Here is an 18514-nt window from a genome sequence, read left to right on the forward strand (position 1 = left end):
AGCCTCTCTTTAATGCCAAGCTTTATAGAAATTTATTCCCTACATGGTGTTGAGCTTTTTTTAATGTCCAATTTTATAAAGTGTTATGCATGCAAATGCAGCATCGTGCTCATTGTACAATTCACCCCAAACTCATTTCCTTCTCCATATGTATGATGGTGAAGAAATATCAATATGTATGTTCTTACCTCTCCTGATCAATTGTAAATTACAAATCTTTTCATTAATTTTTAAATGAGATATATTTACTCTGGCTAGTAGTTAAAATTTTATTCTTTTTATTATATTTCATTGCTACTCTTTTCTACTGACTCCAAAGCTTACTTTGGGGAATATTTCTTATTTCTAGATTGTTGTATTTATCTTATTTCTATATTTATCTGTAGTCATGGAATGTTAGAGCTGAAAGGGACCAATCTCTTTACAGATGAGGAAACTGAGGCCCAGAAAGGTCACATAACTTACACAAGGTCACACAGTGTCAAAGCCGAGCCTCAGGCCCAGGTCTCGTCTCTGGGCCTAGTGTTTTTTCATTTAAAGCACTACACTTATAGAAGACCCACAGCTGGCTTCTACTTTTATGATACATGAATTTCCCAGGTATTTCAGTGAACTAGTACATATGCTTTAAGGAAAAATGCTCAAGAGTTCTTTAGTTCATGAATCCAAAGACAAATCTGATTTTCAGCGTACAAACATTCGTTTCCCTCCAGAGTCATTATTTGTACCCTACTTTGTACGACGGATGTTTTCCCTAAAAGTTATTTGATAAATGGATTTTTATAGATCAAATTCCATTTTTTAGTAGAGAAGGTTCCTATGTGAGGGAATCTTCTGGTGACTTCTTTTGAAAAACGAAGAATCCTCTTGTCAATGTCCCCTAATGTCTCTACTTTTTTTTTTTAGTGTGAACTTCTGTAATTGGTGTTTATTTAAAGTAGGGCAAACCAATATAGGTTTCCCTAGAATCTACTTTATCCTTCCCTTCTTAAACTTTATGAGATATTTTCAGACCATTCGATGCTCATAAGATACTTAGTTGTGTTCTAGAAACTTCACCTAGCTTGATATTTTGTCAGTCCCTGGGCTCAATCTCTATCTCCACCTTATCAAACAATAACAGAATTGCTTAATCAGTACTGAGCTCTGCATGCAGTCTCTTGTCCAGAACATTCTTTGCCTAATGCTCCTTAGTGTGACTCTCTATCTATTCTTGGGCTTCTTTCCATAGTTCACGAGTACCTCACTATTCTGTGGCGTTGGAGGCAGTGACGCTTTAGGGCTGTCCTAGTCACGTGGAGTGGTATTTCCAGTTATTTCCATTATTCCCTTGTTTTTCCTGGACCTCCTCTGTTTTCCCTTTTCAGAAATGCTCAGAGATTGGTGGGATTTTTCCCACCATCTAGACCAGGGGTTGGCAAACTTTTTCTGTAAAAGGCCAGATAGATAGACTCTATTTTAGGCTTTGGGGCCACATATGGTCTCTGCACCATATTCTTTTTCTTTGTTGTTATTTCTATCACTTTAAAAATGTAAATTCCATTCTTAGCTCTTGGGCCATACAAGCTGCAGGCTGCATTTGGTCCACCTGTCATAGTTTGCTGACCCCTGGCCCAGACTATCTTCTGGGACAGGCATTTCTGTGACTGACCCCATGTGATAACTAGGTTGTGTACTGGATGATGTGGTTCACTGCCCTCCTACCTACTGCTTTGTCAGACCAGTCTGCACAGAGTGGGCTGGAGAGGGGCCACATATGCCAACCACTACTCTTCGATAGGGTGCCCTTCATGGACTCTCTCATTTTCTCTCTCTCTCTCTCTCTCTCTCTCTCTCTCATTCTCACTCTCTCACTGACTACCTCAGTGTAGAAACCCTCATTCTTCTATCCAGACCTCCTGTCCTGGTTATCCAGTGTGCCTCTGCTTCCTCGAGTTTGGGGTAAGCTGGCAGGAAAGAATGGATTTCTGAGTTTTCTTATTTCTTTTGTCCCATGATTACTCCCCCAAACTGTGGTTGGGGACCCCTGCCCTGGGTTATCTCACCTGCCCTGCCCCATGCTGCCATCACAAGTTTAGGGCTGTCTCTGGAAAGTTTGGTGGCCCAGGCAATGAGATTCCAGTCCAGTCTACAATTTCCTAGGGAAATCACCAGCTCTCTTGGTTCCAACGACTGGTTTTAAAACCCAGAATGTCCATGTGTCCAATTTCTAATGTGATTAGGACCTGTTCTAGACTCAGCCCCAGCAAGAAAACCAATGAGGTACAGAAGGTATTCTGTGCCCATGGTTCTTCCCTGCCTAAACCCCTGCCTCCTTGGCCCCCAGCCCCCAAGATGGACCCCTTGGGATGCTCCATGCGGCACCATAACAAGCAGGCATTCAGCACACCGTGGCCTCCGGGCTTCTGAACCTCTAAAAGGATTCCCTAAAGCTTCTTCACATCTCTCTCCATCTCACTCCCATCTCTATCTCTCATGCTGCTTGGGGGTTTAAAGCTCAGATTCACATTTTCACGTTTGCTCGTGTAAACACTTGGGGATATGAGTGAATGAGAAGGTATGGGCCTGTGTGTAAGAGCATGGTTTCTCCACTTGGACTGTGAAGGCCCTATTCACTAACGGATCACACACACATCCCACCCAGTGCTCTCATCAATTCTCTGGTCCAGTCCAGGTCTGATGAGCCTGGTTAGGAGAAGGGGCTAGTGGGGGCTCCTGAGGCATTTTTCTTTTCTTGTCTTTTGAAACCTCCTTTCCACTGGCTTGTGCTGCCTTCTCCCAGGAAGCCATTTCAAGAAACTCCTCTGTGGCAATTCTGGACAGGCCGACATACAGAGAGCTATGGACTCAGTCACTCAGACACACCTCTCAGGCTGCAGTTTTTCCCATCTAAGCAAATTCCTTTGTAGGACCTTTAGCTTGCTTTCTGTCATTTGAGCCCAGGGATCTACCCACTTACTGAAATCTAAATTTTAAAAAGTCAGAGACATGAGTAACTTTGAGGATTTCCCTATCTAAAAGCATCCATGAAACGGTTTCTTTCTGCCTTTTGTTTAGGATTTCCGGACTTAGGAAGGGAACAAGACTTGTGCCTTGGACTCTAAGGCAGCAAAAGGACTACACTTGCCAAAGCAAAATGAGGATGGAAGATTGGCTAGTCCTACTATGCATGGTCAGGGAATGGACTCTTGTTCAGTTAGCACTTATGGCTCAATGCTTACTGAGTGCCAACAATGCACTTAAGAAAAATAAGAGAGGCAGGAATTTACAGACCAGTGTCCTAAACTAGAAAGTAGAGATAAGGCAATTCCCCCAGTGATAAGAATCTGTCCCTGGATAAAAGTTTCAAGAAACAGCAGAAACTAGAAGAGATCATAATCCCAGTCTTTTAGAATTCCAACACAAAATGGAAGGGAGCCCTCTGTGGGGTGACATTACAAAGAGTTTTTCTTGTCTTTCTTTTTAAAAACAGAAAACATTCCTTACTGGCTTGCTACCAGCAATTGAACTGTATTCTTTATAGAGCTAAAGCTGTTTGTGTCTTCTTAAAATAAAATTTTTCTGTTTCACCCTCTGGTCTTCATTGTAGCAATGATGCCTTCGTTCAGTCACTAAGCCCAGTTTATGAGCATGTTTTACCAACCACACAAGTGTGGGGCCCACACACATGGGATTTGATTCTCACAAACCCCTGAGAGCACAAAACAGATAGGCGGGACACAGTCTTGCAGAAACCTGGTCCACTGAGCCGTGAATCTAAGCTATATGGGCAGGTAATCCATGTTCGAGGACTTCATCTCAGGGACTCAAGTTCAGTTGCTCATGGAGGCAACAAGGGGCCGCAGACAAGGCGAGGCTCTGATGAAGTGGGCAGCAGTTGCCAGGCTCCTGATGGGAGGAGGTTGCCATAGCAACTGTGCTCAGGGCATGCACTCCCTCTTTGTTCTCTGGCTCAATGAAGCAGGGCAGACCTGAGTGTGTGGGTTAGGAGCAAAAAGCACAGACCAGATGTGGCCCAAATCACTTACATCCCTCAAAAAGGGTACGGTCCCACCATGCAGGTGGTGACAGCTATATTCAAGAGTCAACTCCCATCCAGAAGGAGCTTGGTTCTCTGTTCCCAACTGGCCCAGGCCTCTAAGGCTGAGGCCCTTGCAGCCAGCATCTTGCCTCCCCAGGCCCCAGGCTAGCTCATGACCCCTGTCACCACCAGGCTGCTCTTCCAAAAAGACACAACACAGTTGGATACAACCTAGAAAGCTTACAAGGGAAGGGAGAGGGACCAGAGCTACTCTCAGACAATAGCAGGTGTTAAGATTTAAGATAAAGAGGGGCCGGCCCCGTGGTCAAGTGGTTGAGTTTGGGCGCTCCACTTTGGTGGCCCGGGGTTTTGCGGTTCAGATCCTGGGGGCGGACGTAGCACCACTCATTGAGCCATGCTGAGGCGGCGTCCCCCATAGCACAACAGAAGGATCAGCAACTAGAATATACAACCATCTACTGGGGGGCTTTGAGGAGAAGAAGAAGAAGAAAAGAAGAAAGAAGAAGAAGAAGAAAAGATTGGCAACAGATGTTAGCTCAGGTGCCAATCTTAAAAAAAAAAATAGATTTAAGAGAAAGATCAGAGAAGGAGCCTGGCTCTAGGTGGGCCCCATGGCAAGCAGTACTTTAGGGGTACCCTGCAGTTCAAGGTCTAGTGCTCACCTCTGCAGGATCAGAGCCTCCTTGTGCCGCCACACTGTGAACTAGGGAAGCTTTTAGCGACTGACCCACACTGACCAAACTCACAAAAAACATGTCAAAGGCAGGGTCTGATAGATTAATTAGCCAAAGAGAGAGCACACCTTTAAAGCACAGGTCACACACAGGAGGCCTGCAGGCTGAACTGGGCTCACACACATTGTCCGGAGTACACAATGTTATTTTTCAATTTTTTTGAATTTAGATAGGGCACAATCTCTCCAATTTACCAAGTTCCGCACCACTCCCTGTTAAATTCAACTAGCTTCGTTCACTTATATTCTCTGCCAGGCCTCTGAAGACATTTGAGCCTGTGACCCCTGCATCAAGGTGTTGTGGCAGGGTGAGTCCCCCGGGAAGCAGACTCTGGGACGGAGCGTGGTGTGCAGGATGTTTACTATGGACTGCCTTTGGGATGGACATCCGTGGGAGAGAAGGGAAGGAAACAGGCTCAGGCAGAAGGAAAGAAGGGCAGCAATGCAGGCACCACAAAGCCTCGGCAGACTCAATAGTGAGCTCTGGTGTTAAAATGACCTGTCAGTGTTGTCCTGTGCTGGGCCAAAGGCAAGCCTTCATGCTCCTGCTTCAGTCAGTCACTAGCTCTGGGCCACCCCACCAAGGGTCTGACCTTGGGTAAGGCACCTTTCTCCAGTTGAGGCCGTCCCCAAAGGAACTGACGGCTCAAGAAGGTTCTTTGCTGACAGCACTCCCAGCAGCGGGGCAACAAGTCCACCCTTGAAGTTCTGTGTCCATCACAGGTGTCTCTCTCCCAAGAGCAGTACAGATTAAACTCTTACAAATTCTTATTTTCTGATTCCCACTCCTTACCTTAGACATATTATGGTTCATTTTATTAGGTTTATAGCTTTCTTAAATTGTAGTCACCATCATATGATACATGCTAGTAGCCTTAGTTGGACTTTGGTGTTTCACAAGCCTCATTAATGCCCATTAACAAACCCTCTCCAAGGGCACATCACATAAGCAAATGGATGTCAATCCATCATAAAATACCAGGAATAAAATGGACTAGGCAGGGGCCGGCCCGGTGGCTCAGCGGTTAAGTGTGCACGTTCCACTTCAGCGGCCCGGGGGTTTGCCGCTGACTGCTCCTTCAGAATTTCCTTTGCTTCATCCTCCACTCTGCCTGTGAGCCTTAGAGTCCTCAGGCCTGTCTCCCAGGCCTTCTCCCCCTTCTCCATTACCAGCTTTCCCTGGGTGGTCTCATGCACACCTACTACTCCTCTCCCTGTGTTTCCCACCTCAGTGAATCATACCACCACTCACTCATCTGCACAAGCCAGAGGCCTGGGCATCTTAAATGTCTGCTTTTCTCTCCTACATCCAATAAGCTTTGCAGATTCTACCACGTAAACTTCTCCTGTATCCCTTTGTTCCGCATTTTATTTCTTGCTGCAGGGGCTCAATAAATATTGAGAAGCCTATCATTCTATTTTACTTATTTCACATGATAAAAAATGAGCCTATACCATACCAAGAAATCAGTTGCAGGTAGACAAAAACCTAAATACAAAGAGCAAAAATATAAAGCTTTTGGAAGATAATGTAGGAGAATATCTTCATGACTTCAGAGTAGAAAAGGATTTCTTAAGACACAAACCCACTAACTATAAAGGAAAAGCGATAAAATTCAACTACTTTAAAATTAGGAAAGCATTTAAAGAGTGAAAAGGCAAGCCACAGAAAAGGAAAAGCTATTTGCAACATATATAACCAACACAATACACAAAAGACTCCTACAAATTAGTCATAAACAGACCAAAAACTCAATAGAAAAATGGGCAAGAGACTTGTATGGGCTCATGATAAAAGAATAAATCCAATTACTCAATAAGTGTGAAAAGGTGCTTAACCTCATCTATCATCAAAGAAATGAGGGAGGACGGATTACAAAGGGGCAGGGGAAAACTTTTGCGGGGGAGGGGTATGTTCATTATCTGAATAGTGATTCTAGTTTCATGGATGTTTACTCACCAAATTGTCACTTTAAACATGTGCAGTTTGTTGTACATCAGTTATACCTCAATAAAGCTATAACACACACACAAACACACACACACACACACACACACACAATGACATGCCATTTCACATCCACCAGACTGACAAAATATTTTCTAAGTCTGACAATAACCAGTGTTGAGGAAGATGTGGAGGAACAGAAACTCTGATACACTGCTGGTGGGGATCTAAATTGAGTCAACCAATTTGGAAAGCAGATTGCCTTTATCTATTAAAGTTGAAGCTATCCCCACCCCAGGACCCAGCAATTCCACCCCTAGCTATATATCCCAGAGAAATATGTACATATCTTTCTCGAAAGATACAGAGAAGATTCCAAACAGCATTGCACATAACAGCACAAAGTGGAAACAACACAACAGCCCATCGAGAGGAGAACAAATAACCTGTGGACTACTACACAGTGATGACAATTAAACCACAGCCACACGCAACGACATGTATGGAGCACACAAACGTGAAGTTGAGCGACACAAGCAAGACACAAAGGAACATGGACAGTACGATTCCATTTATTTAAATGCAAAAACAAGCAGAACTAAATGCATAGATAGATGATAAAACTATAAAGAAAAGCAAGGAAATTGTTATCATAAAACTTAAGAGTATGGCTCCTTAAAGCAGGAAGGGTAAACTGTAATTGGGGAGGACACAGGGACGCTTCTGGGGTGCTGGCAAAGTTCTATTTTTGGACCCTTGGAACTATTTTTTCAAGAGTATAAACAAACTGTACATTTGTTTTAAGCACTTTTCTGTATGTATGACATATTTTACAATAAGAACATTTTTTAAAGACCCAGGATACAATTCTGAGTTACACCAAACTTAAGGGCAGGGCCGGAGGAAAAGGAGTCTAGGAAAGAGACAGGGCAGGCAGCAAACCAGGAGAGAAGAAGTTCCGAAATTTCCAAAAGGGAGCGGACGGCAGTGCCAACCCTTATCCACTCCTGCTCTGCAGGACACATCAGAGTAGGGCTGAGAGCCTCCAGCACGTGTCCTGGCAGCTGTGATAAGAATATCCTCGCACAAGAGAAAAATGAGCGAAGGCACAAAGAGCTGAGAAGAAATACTATTAGGAGGCAAACATATGGAAAATGTCTACTTTTCCTTAATGAGCAAAGACACACAAAATTTTAAAAACCGAATGGCCATTTTTTGCCCATTACAGTAGCAAAATTGAGGGGAGGCGGAAGAAGTTACAGTATGTCAGGCTGGAAAGAGTACCAAACTGATGCATGGTTACTGGCTGCTAGCACTAGGAATAAATATCATCCTTTTAAAATAAAATCTGGCAATATGCATCAGGAAATTTTAAATGCTTATGCCATTTTACTCAGTAAGCCTACTTCAGGGAATCTATGCTAGGAAAATTATGCAAAGAAAGCAAAAGGCCATATGAATGAGTCGAAAAGTGACTCAATTATCCCTCAATGAGGAAAACACTGAATAAACTTTGTTAGGCACCACTCAGTAAAAATCATAATTATAATAATGGAGAAGGAAGGAAGCTAAGATTTATTGAGTGATACTTTTTCACGTCTTATACTAAATGCATTACTTATCAGTTTAATGCAACCACTTCCAAAGGTTTTTGTTGTTACTTCCATTTAAATGTGGAGAAACTGGGGCCGGCCCCGTGGCCGAGTGGTTAAGTTCGCGTGATCCCCTTCAGCGGCCCAGGGTTTCCCCAGTTCGGGGGTTCGGATCCTGAGAGCAGACGTGGCACCGCTCATCAAGCCATGCTGAGGCGACATCACACATAGCACAACCAGGACCTACAACTAGAATATATCACTATGTATTGGGGGGCTTTGGGGAGAAGAAAAAGAAAAAAAGGAAAAAAAGTAAGATTGGCAACAGATGTTAGCTCAGGTGCCAATCTTTAAATAAATAAATAAATATGGAAAAACTGAAGCCCAGAGAAGCAGATTAACTTGCCAGATATCACACAGCTAATGAGAGGCAGAACTAAGATTTGAGTACGTACCTGTCTGAATATGAAACCTTTGTTATTTTCACTCCATTACACTGCAACATGAAAAAAAATACTTCTGCTAGCATTTCTTGAAGTGTTTTTTTCCCCAAACACATAGGACATTACTAACTGGGTTTTTAAATACCAGGTTTAGGAGGTTTCTTTACTACAGAACTTCTCAGAGCCTTTATTACACATTCACTTACTTAACAAGGATTTACTGGGTATGTCAGACACTTAGGTGTTGGGGATACAGCAGTGAACCAGAGAGACAAGATCTTTGCCCTCATGAAGCTTATCTTCCAGTCAGAAGAGGGAAGATACAAATAAATACCCCAAATGACTTCAGACTGCAGTGAGTGCAGTGGGGGCAATTAACAGGGCAACACCACAGACGGGAACTGGGAAAGGGGGCTACTCTGGATGGGTTCATTGCAGAAGGTTCCTCTGGTGTGACTTTTGAGTCGAGACCTCAAGGAGCCTGAAGGGAGAGTCTTCCAGGCTGGGAAACAGCAAATGCAAAGATCCCAAGGAGGGAGAGAGTTTGCTGTTTTCAAGGAACGGAAAGAAGCCCAGCATGACTGGCGGATAGTGAGTGGAGCACAGCAACCACGGTAAGGAGTTTGGATTCTATTCTAAGGGCAAAGGAAAGCCATTGGAGGGTTTTAGGAGGGTCACTGACATGATCTGATTTTTTAAAAACTATCCTGGCTGCTCTGTGGGGAACAGATTGGAATGAAGCAAGAATAAAGGCAGGAGACCAATGAAGAGACTACTGCAGCAAGCCAGGCAGAGAGGACAGTGGCTTTGGCTAGGGTGGTGACCATGGAGATGGGGAGAAGTGGAAGGATTTGGGTTATATTTTGAATATTGAGCCAACCAGACTGGCTGGTGAGTTGGAAGTGGGCGACAAGCGAAAGGAAGGAGTCAGGAATGACTCCTAGGTTTTGGGTTTCAGCAGCTGCATGGATGGTGACGATCTGAGAAAGAGCAGGTTTGAGAGGGACATAGGAATGAGTGCTTATGCTTTATATATATTAAATCTGAGTTGCTTATTAGACATCCATGTGGTGATGCCAGGTGGACCTCTGCATATACAGATCGGCAGTTCAGGGCAGTGGTCAGGGCTGGAGAGGAATTGGGGGCCCGCCCGGTGGCACAGTGGTTGGGTTTGCACGCTCTGCTTGGGCAGCCTGGGGTTCACGGGTTCAGATCCCGGGTGCAGACCTACACATTGCTCATCAAGCCATTTTGTGGTGGCATCCCATGTACAAAATAGAGGCAGATGGGCACAGATGCTAGCTCAGGGCCAATCTTCCTCAAGCAAAAAGAGGAGGATTGGCAACAGATGTTAGCTCAGAATCAGTCTTCCTCCCCGACCCCCCAAAAAACCACACAAAAAACAAAAGAAACCCAAATCAAGTTCCAGTACATCCATACAATACCATGCTGTGAGTGTGTGTGTGTTTGAAATGAGGTAAATGTTGATGTTGAACTGTTCCATGAAACTAGAAAAAACAATAAAGTTGTAGATTTAAAAAAGAAAGAACATCAATAGTTTAAGCCTTGAGACTGGATGAGCTCACCTAGGGAGCAAAAGTAAATAGAGAAGAGAAGAGGGGCCAGGATGGGCCCTGGGGCTGTCCAATGTTTGGGCATCCAGCAGAGAAGGAACAACTAAGAAAAGAAATTGAGTTGTGAACTGCCAAGAGGAGGGCTCTAAACTATGGTGTTCCCAAGCCTTCTTGACCACGGAACCTTTTGGTCATGGGGTGACTTGTGCTCAGCAAAACACACTGGGGGAAATGCTGGCTTATGCTACAGTAAGTGGAAAGGCAGGCTACAAAATGGCATGCAAATTATGAGCGCAACCGTGCACACATGTACAGAATGTGCCTGGCACGTGTGCTCAGTAAACATTTGTTGAATGAATCAATGAATGAAAAGTAATATACATATGGACAACCACCACAACACCACCACTACAAGGGAACAAACGAAACTGACAGTAGCTGTTAGTAGTAAGATAGGATTAGAGAAAGTTTTTCCAAATTTTCTGCAATGTTTTGTTGTCTGTTTTTTTCTAATGGTGTTTTGCCAATTTCGTGCATCCATCTGTCTCTGATGCATTCAGGGGTACTATTCCCAGACACCCTGTAGGAATCCACTCTGCCTGTTCTCTCCTGCTCGGTTTGAAATCCTTGACACCATTCCTGGCCTGTTTAATTTTAATTCCATTCAGTTCCATCAACAAATATTTACTGAATCATCTTTAACCTAGAGAGATGGTTAATATATGAGGCCCCTGCTCTCACGTCACTCACAGTCTAAAGGGAGATAGATGTGTAAACCTTACGCAAAATCCACTTCCCCTCTCGTCCCCCTTGTTCAATCTATCCCTGAACTTTGACCCTGTTTGTTTACACTTCCATACTTCAGTCAGTTCCGTTCAGCTTCCAGCTGTGGCCCTCGCCCTGCCCCTCCAACTAGCCTATTCATGTGTCTAATTAGAGTAAATAAGCCCCACTGGCAAATACCTGGAATAAAAGGTTACAGCGGAGTTACCCTCGGAGGTGCTTTCTCTGCGTCTCTGCATAAACTGTCTTTATGAACATTTGTTCATTGCTGTTAAGCACGTCTCTGTGTGTGTGTGAGTCTTGCTCCTCTGCTTTTGGAGTGGCTCCTAAAGGTTCTCATAGGTTTTGCTAGAAGGCACCTTGCACTGTAAGACACCTCACCATCCACCAGGACGCCATCTCACAGAGCTTTGATTCTGATAATTAATACATTTTGCCAAAACAGGAAAAATACTGGCTCACGCAAACATAATAATTGTTTGTTTGCTGAGAGCATACCATGTGTTTTAAGTGCTTTATTTGAATTAGTTCTTTTAATCTCCCAACACCCTATGAGGAAGACACTCGTATTACCCTGTTTTACAGATGAGGCCCAGGAATGTTAAGTAACTTACCTTGATGTTACAGCTGGTAGGTGACGAAACTGGGATTCATACCCAGACAGCTGGGCTCCAGTGACACCCTCGCTATACTCACTATAAACTTACCCACATATACAGATGCATCACACATCACTTTTTGTATTATTTTAAGTCAATTAACATTGCTTACTACTTGACTCATACTAACCTCTTAAAGCAGACCTAGCATACTTTGACATCATTAAGTTAGAAGAGGCAAAACTTTGAGACACCAAAATGACCCATTAGACCATGTGAACTTCATATCCTTTTCAGAGAAAGCATTCTGTTGAGGTTACAAAAGAGGAACATGTCCAATATTGCTAAAAACAATTACTATCTGGAAATGTTGTGGGTGTAATCCTAGTCCCAAAGGATGTAAGTCCCCACGAAGGCCTGTAATTCATTTACTTTGCTTAAGAAATCTCATTTCAGCAGAGCAAAGACTACCACACTGGAACCTTGCCCTGGCACTGTTCCCTATAAAGCCAATTTAGTATTAGGCCAGAGGCCTTGGATGGGATCCGAAGGAGGTTTATTTTTGAAGTAATCAGAGACCCTTGCTAGATGGGGACTTCCCTTCCTGAGGCAGTTCTATGGCCTGGATACAGAGAAAAAATTTTATAGGAAGATTTTGTTATACTATTAGCTAATTAAGTCATCAAGGCAGCTCTTTTAAGAACAACAGGTTAGTGGAGAAACAGGCTCCCTTACAAGTGGTCAGTGGGAGTGCTAGCTGGTCCTCTTTCTTTGGAGGAAGTTTGGCAACTACTATCAAAATTCAAAATGCACATATCCTTTGCCCCAAATGTTCCATGTGTAGGAATCTATCCTACAGATATCTCACATCTGTGTAAAATATACATTCAAGATATTCATTGCAGTATTGTTTGCCATAGCAAGAGACCAGAAATAATCTCTAAATGTAAATCAATAGGAAACCAGTTAGATAAATTATGATACATCATACAACGGAATTCTATGCAGCCATTAAAACAAAAGAAAATATTCATACAATGGAATACTATCAGCAATTAGAAAAATAACTGCCGCTACTCACAAAAGAAGCCAGATACAGAGGAATACCTACTAGATGGTGCCATTTATACCAAGTTCAGAACTCTCCTTTTCATCCAAGATGGAGTAACAGGGACCAGGTTTATCCTCCTGTCTGAAATAACAACAAACAGACCGAATATATGAAACTATGGATTATGGTTTTCAAGACAATGGACATCAGAAAATGAAGGACAGCGATCCCTGAGAGACAGGAAACAACAAATCAGTGAGCCCTCTTTCCAGTTTTCTTATCACTGTACCCAATTTTAAGACTTAGTATGTAGCTACACTAATCAAGACTGCATGATATTGTGTGCTATTGCAGGAAGGATAGACACATAGATCAGTGGAACAGAACAGAGAATCCAGAACAGACTCACAGAAGTAGAACCAACTGATTTTTAACAAAAGTGCAAAAGCAACTTAATGAAGAATAGCTTTTCAACAAATGATGCTGGAACAATAATTGGACATCTATAGGCCAAAAAAAGGACTCCAATCTAAACCTCACACCTTATATAAAAATTCACTCAACTAAATTATAGATTTAAGTATAAAACTATAAAACTTTCAGAAGATAATACAGGAGAAAATCTTTGGGACCTAGGGCTTGATAAAGAGTTCTTAGACATGACACCATAAGCATGATCCATAAAAGAAAAAAGTTAAAGTCTTTTGCTCTGCAAAAATCTCTCTTAAGAGGATGAAAAGACAAGCTTACAGACTGGGAGAAAATATTTGCAAACCACATATCTGACAAAGTACTCATATCTAGAATATATAGAGGTCTTGAAACTCAACAGTAAAAAAAACATCCAATGAGAAACTGGGCAAAAGACATGACATTTATTTCACTGAAGAGGATATACAGACAGCAAATTAACACATGAAAAGATGTTCAGGGGTTAAGTTCATGCACTCCACTTCAGTGGCCCAGGGTTCGTCAGTTCAGCTCCTGGGCACAGACCTACATGCCGCTCATCAGGCCAGGCTGTGGCGGCATCCCACATAGAAGAACTATAATGACCTACAACTAGGATATACAACTATGTACTGGGGCTTTCGGGAGGAAAAAAAAAAGAGAAAGATTGGCAACAGATGTTAGCTCAGGGCCAATCTTCCTCACACACACACACACACACACACACACAAAAAGATGTTCAACATCATTATCCATTAGAGAAATGTAAATTAAAACCACAAAGAGAGATCAGTACACATCTAACCAAATGGCCAAAATAAAAAATTGTGATGACACAAAATGCTGACGAGTAGGTGGAGAAATTGGATCACCCACACATTGCTGGTAGGGAGGTGAAATGTACAGCCACTCTGGAAAACAGTATGGCAGTTACAAAACTAAATATGCAATTGCCATACAACTCAGCAATTACACTCTTGGAAATTGTCCCAGAGAAATGAAAACTTATATTCACACAAAAACCTGTACACAAATGTTTATAGCTGCTTTATTTGTAATAGCCCCAAACTGGAACAACCCAAATGTTTTGCAATGGATGAATGGTTAAACAAACTGCGGTCTATGCTGTCTACAGCATGGACTACCACTCAAAGCCACACAAATGTTAGAGTTAAGCCTAGGGTGCTTTGGGAGCGCAGAGGAGTGCCTAGCCCAGCCTGTGGGAAGGTGGAGAAGAGTGTCAGGGGAGGCTTCCAGGAGGAAAGGTCTTGAAAGGTAAGCAAGAGTCAGCTAGATCAAAACTGGGGGCAGAGCGTTCCAGGTAGAGAGAACAGCATGTGCAAAGGCATGGAATCTCAAGGGAGTGCTATACATTTGAAGGCCTGTAAATGGTAACTTGACATGGTGGGAGCCCAGTGGGGACTAGCAAGAGATGAGGCTGCAGATGTCAACAGAAAGGCCCTTGGGACTCCAGGCTAAGGAGGCTCTCAGACAGCAGAGAGCCAGTGAAGGGTCTTAACTGGGGGAGTGTTAGATCTGCGTTTCTGAGAGATCTCAGATGCTGCGGAGGGTAGTTTGCAGGAGGGTGAGACTGACAGCTGAGAGACCAACGTGGAGGCTGTTTCTATGGTCCAGAGAATGTGCAAAGGCAGCAGGGAAGAGGGCAAGGGATAAGTACAAGAGATGAGTGGTGAATCCGAGCAAAGTGTTCAGTGTTCACTGTAAAATGATGAGGGGCGAGGGAGAAGAGCTGTTTAGGAGGCAGAATCCACTAGACATGGAGACCAGTTGCTGCGGGCGAGGACACAGAAGACCTCTTCTCCACTCCCCCTCTCTGCTTTGGCTACAATGTTCTGCCCACTGTTCCCTATCCATGCCATGTTCCTTCTCCTCGCCTCTGTGCTTCTAGGCTTGGGAGGTCCAGCACAGTAGGCAGAGGTAATCACCTTCAGATTATTCAGGACCAATACACTGATGCATAAACCAGAGGAAAACTTATTTGTCCCATGGTAGGGGCATACCTTGGCCCTGGCACCTCCTGGGCAGAGTACCCCCCTTTAAGGCCTCAGGTTCCCGGGAGGCTGACGTAGAGAACACGCACTCAGAGCAAAGGGAACTCGGTGTTCTTAGATTTCATTTTGGGGATGGCAAAGCCTGGGGCAGTGTCATCAAGCAGAAGGTATCATCTTGGAAGTCAGGCCTGAGTTCAGAGCCCAACCCTGCCACACGAGCTGTGAAACCTTGAGCACATTTCTTAACTTCTCCAAGCCTGTTTGTTTAGCTCTAAAACGGCAATGGTGATTCTCCACAGACTGTTGTGAAAACAAAGAGAGCTCATGAAGGGAAAGCGCCTGGCTCATGCTACATTTGCCATTTGTGTTGGTTGTTTTCTACTGTCTCAAACGAACACTACCTCCAAAAAAAATCCACCTCACTAGATACTGGAATAGTAATGTCCTTTAGAAACCACAGCTCTTTTGTTTAGACAATCCTGGACAAACATAGACGGGATCTTCTTCTCTGAAGCCCTTCCTTAAAAACCAGTTGTTCAAAGCTTGATTAGCTCATGCCAGGCAGGCAGTTCTTCAGCCACTGGCTGTGCCCAGGAGCCATATCCATCCCATCAGCAATAAACCTGCATCCAAGTGCCACAATGGGTGGCTACTTTTGCAGGTGGCTGATCTCATCCACCACATACGATTTTTCCTAGTTTCAATTTCCAAAGGTGACCCTTTTCTACCCTTGTCCCCAGAGTCTTGGGCCTAGAGCTCCCCACGCGTTGACTGCCTCTGAATGGGATCAACTGGATCTCTGTGTTGTGTTGCTTCAAGCTCCCCTTTCAGAATAAGCTCTGCTGGGATCTCACACGGGGAAGAAACCACAGCCCTTTGGCTGTGGATCAGGTGGGGCTGGGACAGGGAGTCTGGGTCAAGGTTTGTGAAGCTCTGTCCTGGGAAGAGGGCTGTCAGTTCCCTTCCTGGTTTTCCTTGTTTAAGAAATGCGTGGAAGAATCAGTTTGAGGAGAGAATTAATGGAAAATCCAAGCGGCGGCCATTCCTGGCTCTGACTCACTGTGCACACTCCTGCAGGCGTTACCATGGTTTCAAAGCTGAAGTTTTCTCCTCTCTGCCCCCCTGCCTGCTCTTCTGCTCATTCGTCACTCTGCCCCACAGACTCCTCCTCAGTCGGCCTCCAGTGACTGGTGGAGGCTTAACCCTGTATAGAAGCTAGCTTTTCTGTTGTTTGTTTTACAAATAACATTTATGGCCTTTTTTTCCTTGAATAAAAAAAATACATGCCAAGTGATATAGACAGAATATAATATAAACAGAAAACAATGAAAGTTAGCCATAAACTCACATTCCAGAAATAACACTTAAGATTTTATCCTCTTCACCCCCATCCCACATCTTTTTGTGATGAATCCGGCATAGTTGAGATGATACATGATTTTGTATCTGACTGTCTTAAAGTACTTTGACCTTGAAACCCCCGGCAGACCTACGCCCATCCTTTTCTCCTTGGAGCTACTGGCCTTTAAGAACTGCTTGGGCAAATTCAGCCACTTGCACAGGCTTGCTTGTTATTGTTGTTGCTGTTATCTGCTGGAACACACAGAACTCACAATGTCCCAGGCACTAAGCATTTGTCAGGCACATCAGCCATTTAATGCTGGCTCTTGATTGGGATCTGAACTCTGCTTCATTCCCACTCCGAGACTGCCGTAGCCAGTGGTCGCAGGAAAGGTTGTTCTCTATGAAAAGCCAGAAGTAAAGGTGCCTCCTGGCTGTAGATGAGCCAATGAACATGAGGCCACACTGTCATTGTCAAACCCTACCCTCTATCTCCCAGCTAGACTTGGAAAGTCAGTACACTGGTGGGATCCACCTCAGAAGGAGGGCAGCAATGATCCCCTCAGTGCCGGATGTGTTCCCCACAGTTGATCACTCCCAATCGAAACAAGCAGTGCCCAAGACGTGCTGTGTCCAGAAGTCACAAAAGTACAAAATGAGGGGGCTGTTTGTTATGTATGAGTTGGGGTGGGCACAGTCTCAGAAATACCTGATCCCCTGGTTTGGACATGAAGTATCCCAAGTCCAGCAAGCCTGTATCCAAAAACTAAACTCTGAGCTGCAGGACCTATATATTCTGGCTGGCAGTGTCAAGCTGGGACAGCTCCCTTGTGCAGTGGAGGAAAAGCCCTGACCTTATGTACAAACTAGGGGAAGAGGGGTTGTGAGTAAGGGGAGAAAGTGTAGGGGCACAAATTCAAAACTCATTCGTCTTAAGCTAACACTCCATGAGCTAGTCATTGTTTTATGTGCTTTACAAATACCAACTTGTTTAAATCTCTTAACACCCTCTAAGTGGTACTATTATCATCAACCCCACTTTACCAATGATGAAACTGAGCCAAAGAGAGATGAGGTAACTTCCTCAAGATCACAGAGCTAGTAGCCAGACGGTGGAGCAGGAATTCGAAGCCAGGAGGTCTGGCTCTAGAATCCATGCTTTTAACTACTATATTATGCTGCGCCATCACAGAAATTTTCGAAAATACACAAACATACACAACAACCTGTACTAGCACCACTGGTCACATTTTGTTGCATAGCCTTCTTGCTCTTTAAATGCATATATTATATACTTTTTCAAAAAGGAATCACATTCTATAGCTTGGTCTCTAACCTTTCTTAAGGCCATTTCCCCTGTCTACACAGAGAGCTTAATACTCATTATTTTAAATGGCGCATATCCTTTTCCGTGCTTGAAACATGATTTAAGCAATACCCTACTGAGGGACATTTAGACTGCTTCCAGTTTTTCTCCATGCCAGAGCTCTGAATGGGGAAGAGGGGTGATCGCCTTTTTTAAAAAACTACCTTTTGAACCCAATCAGCTACAGCTGCAAAATAAAACTTAGAAAAGAAAAACTGGAAGGGCGGACAGGCCTGGGTGTAGGCGGGGGCAGGAGGAGGGGGCAGTCACCTCGGCTCTTCCTGCTTTTCCTTTGTCTGGCGGCCCCGCGGGATTGGCTAGAGCCGGCGCCGAGGGACTGCAGAGGCCCCCCAGGCTCCCGCCACGCACGCGCGGAAGAAGCGTGGAGCAGAAGCACCGGCACAAACAAAAGCGTGCGAAAGAAGTAGCAAAAAGCGCAGAGGCGGGGTTTTCGCCTCTGTTCTCCCCTTGGCTCCGCCCCTCTACCTGGCCCGAGCTTCTTATTGGTCAGGCATCTTCAGCCCCATTGGTCTGGGAGCTAAGGGACTGGGTCTGCCCCAAGATATGCCTGCTTCCGGAG

General features: G+C 44.2%; 1 long non-coding RNA gene across 2 annotated transcripts; it reads right to left on the reverse strand.

Moving 5' to 3' along the window:
* Positions 1–7279: 7279 nt before the first annotated feature.
* LOC139081081 (uncharacterized) lies at positions 7280–18413 on the reverse strand. 2 transcript variants are annotated; one of them, XR_011536042.1, is made up of 3 exons: positions 18205–18413; positions 12826–12906; positions 7280–8564 (listed from the first exon to the last, which is right to left on the reverse strand). It is a non-coding gene; the product is annotated as an uncharacterized lncRNA (long non-coding RNA). The 2 variants fall into 2 exon arrangements; XR_011536041.1 differs by having other exon boundaries at positions 7281–8592; positions 18205–18386.
* Between the last annotated feature and the right edge of the window lie 101 nt (positions 18414–18514).

The sequence above is a fragment of the Equus przewalskii genome, chromosome X (genome assembly GCF_037783145.1).
Source record: "Equus przewalskii isolate Varuska chromosome X, EquPr2, whole genome shotgun sequence".
In the NCBI taxonomy this organism is placed as follows: domain Eukaryota; kingdom Metazoa; phylum Chordata; class Mammalia; order Perissodactyla; family Equidae; genus Equus; species Equus przewalskii.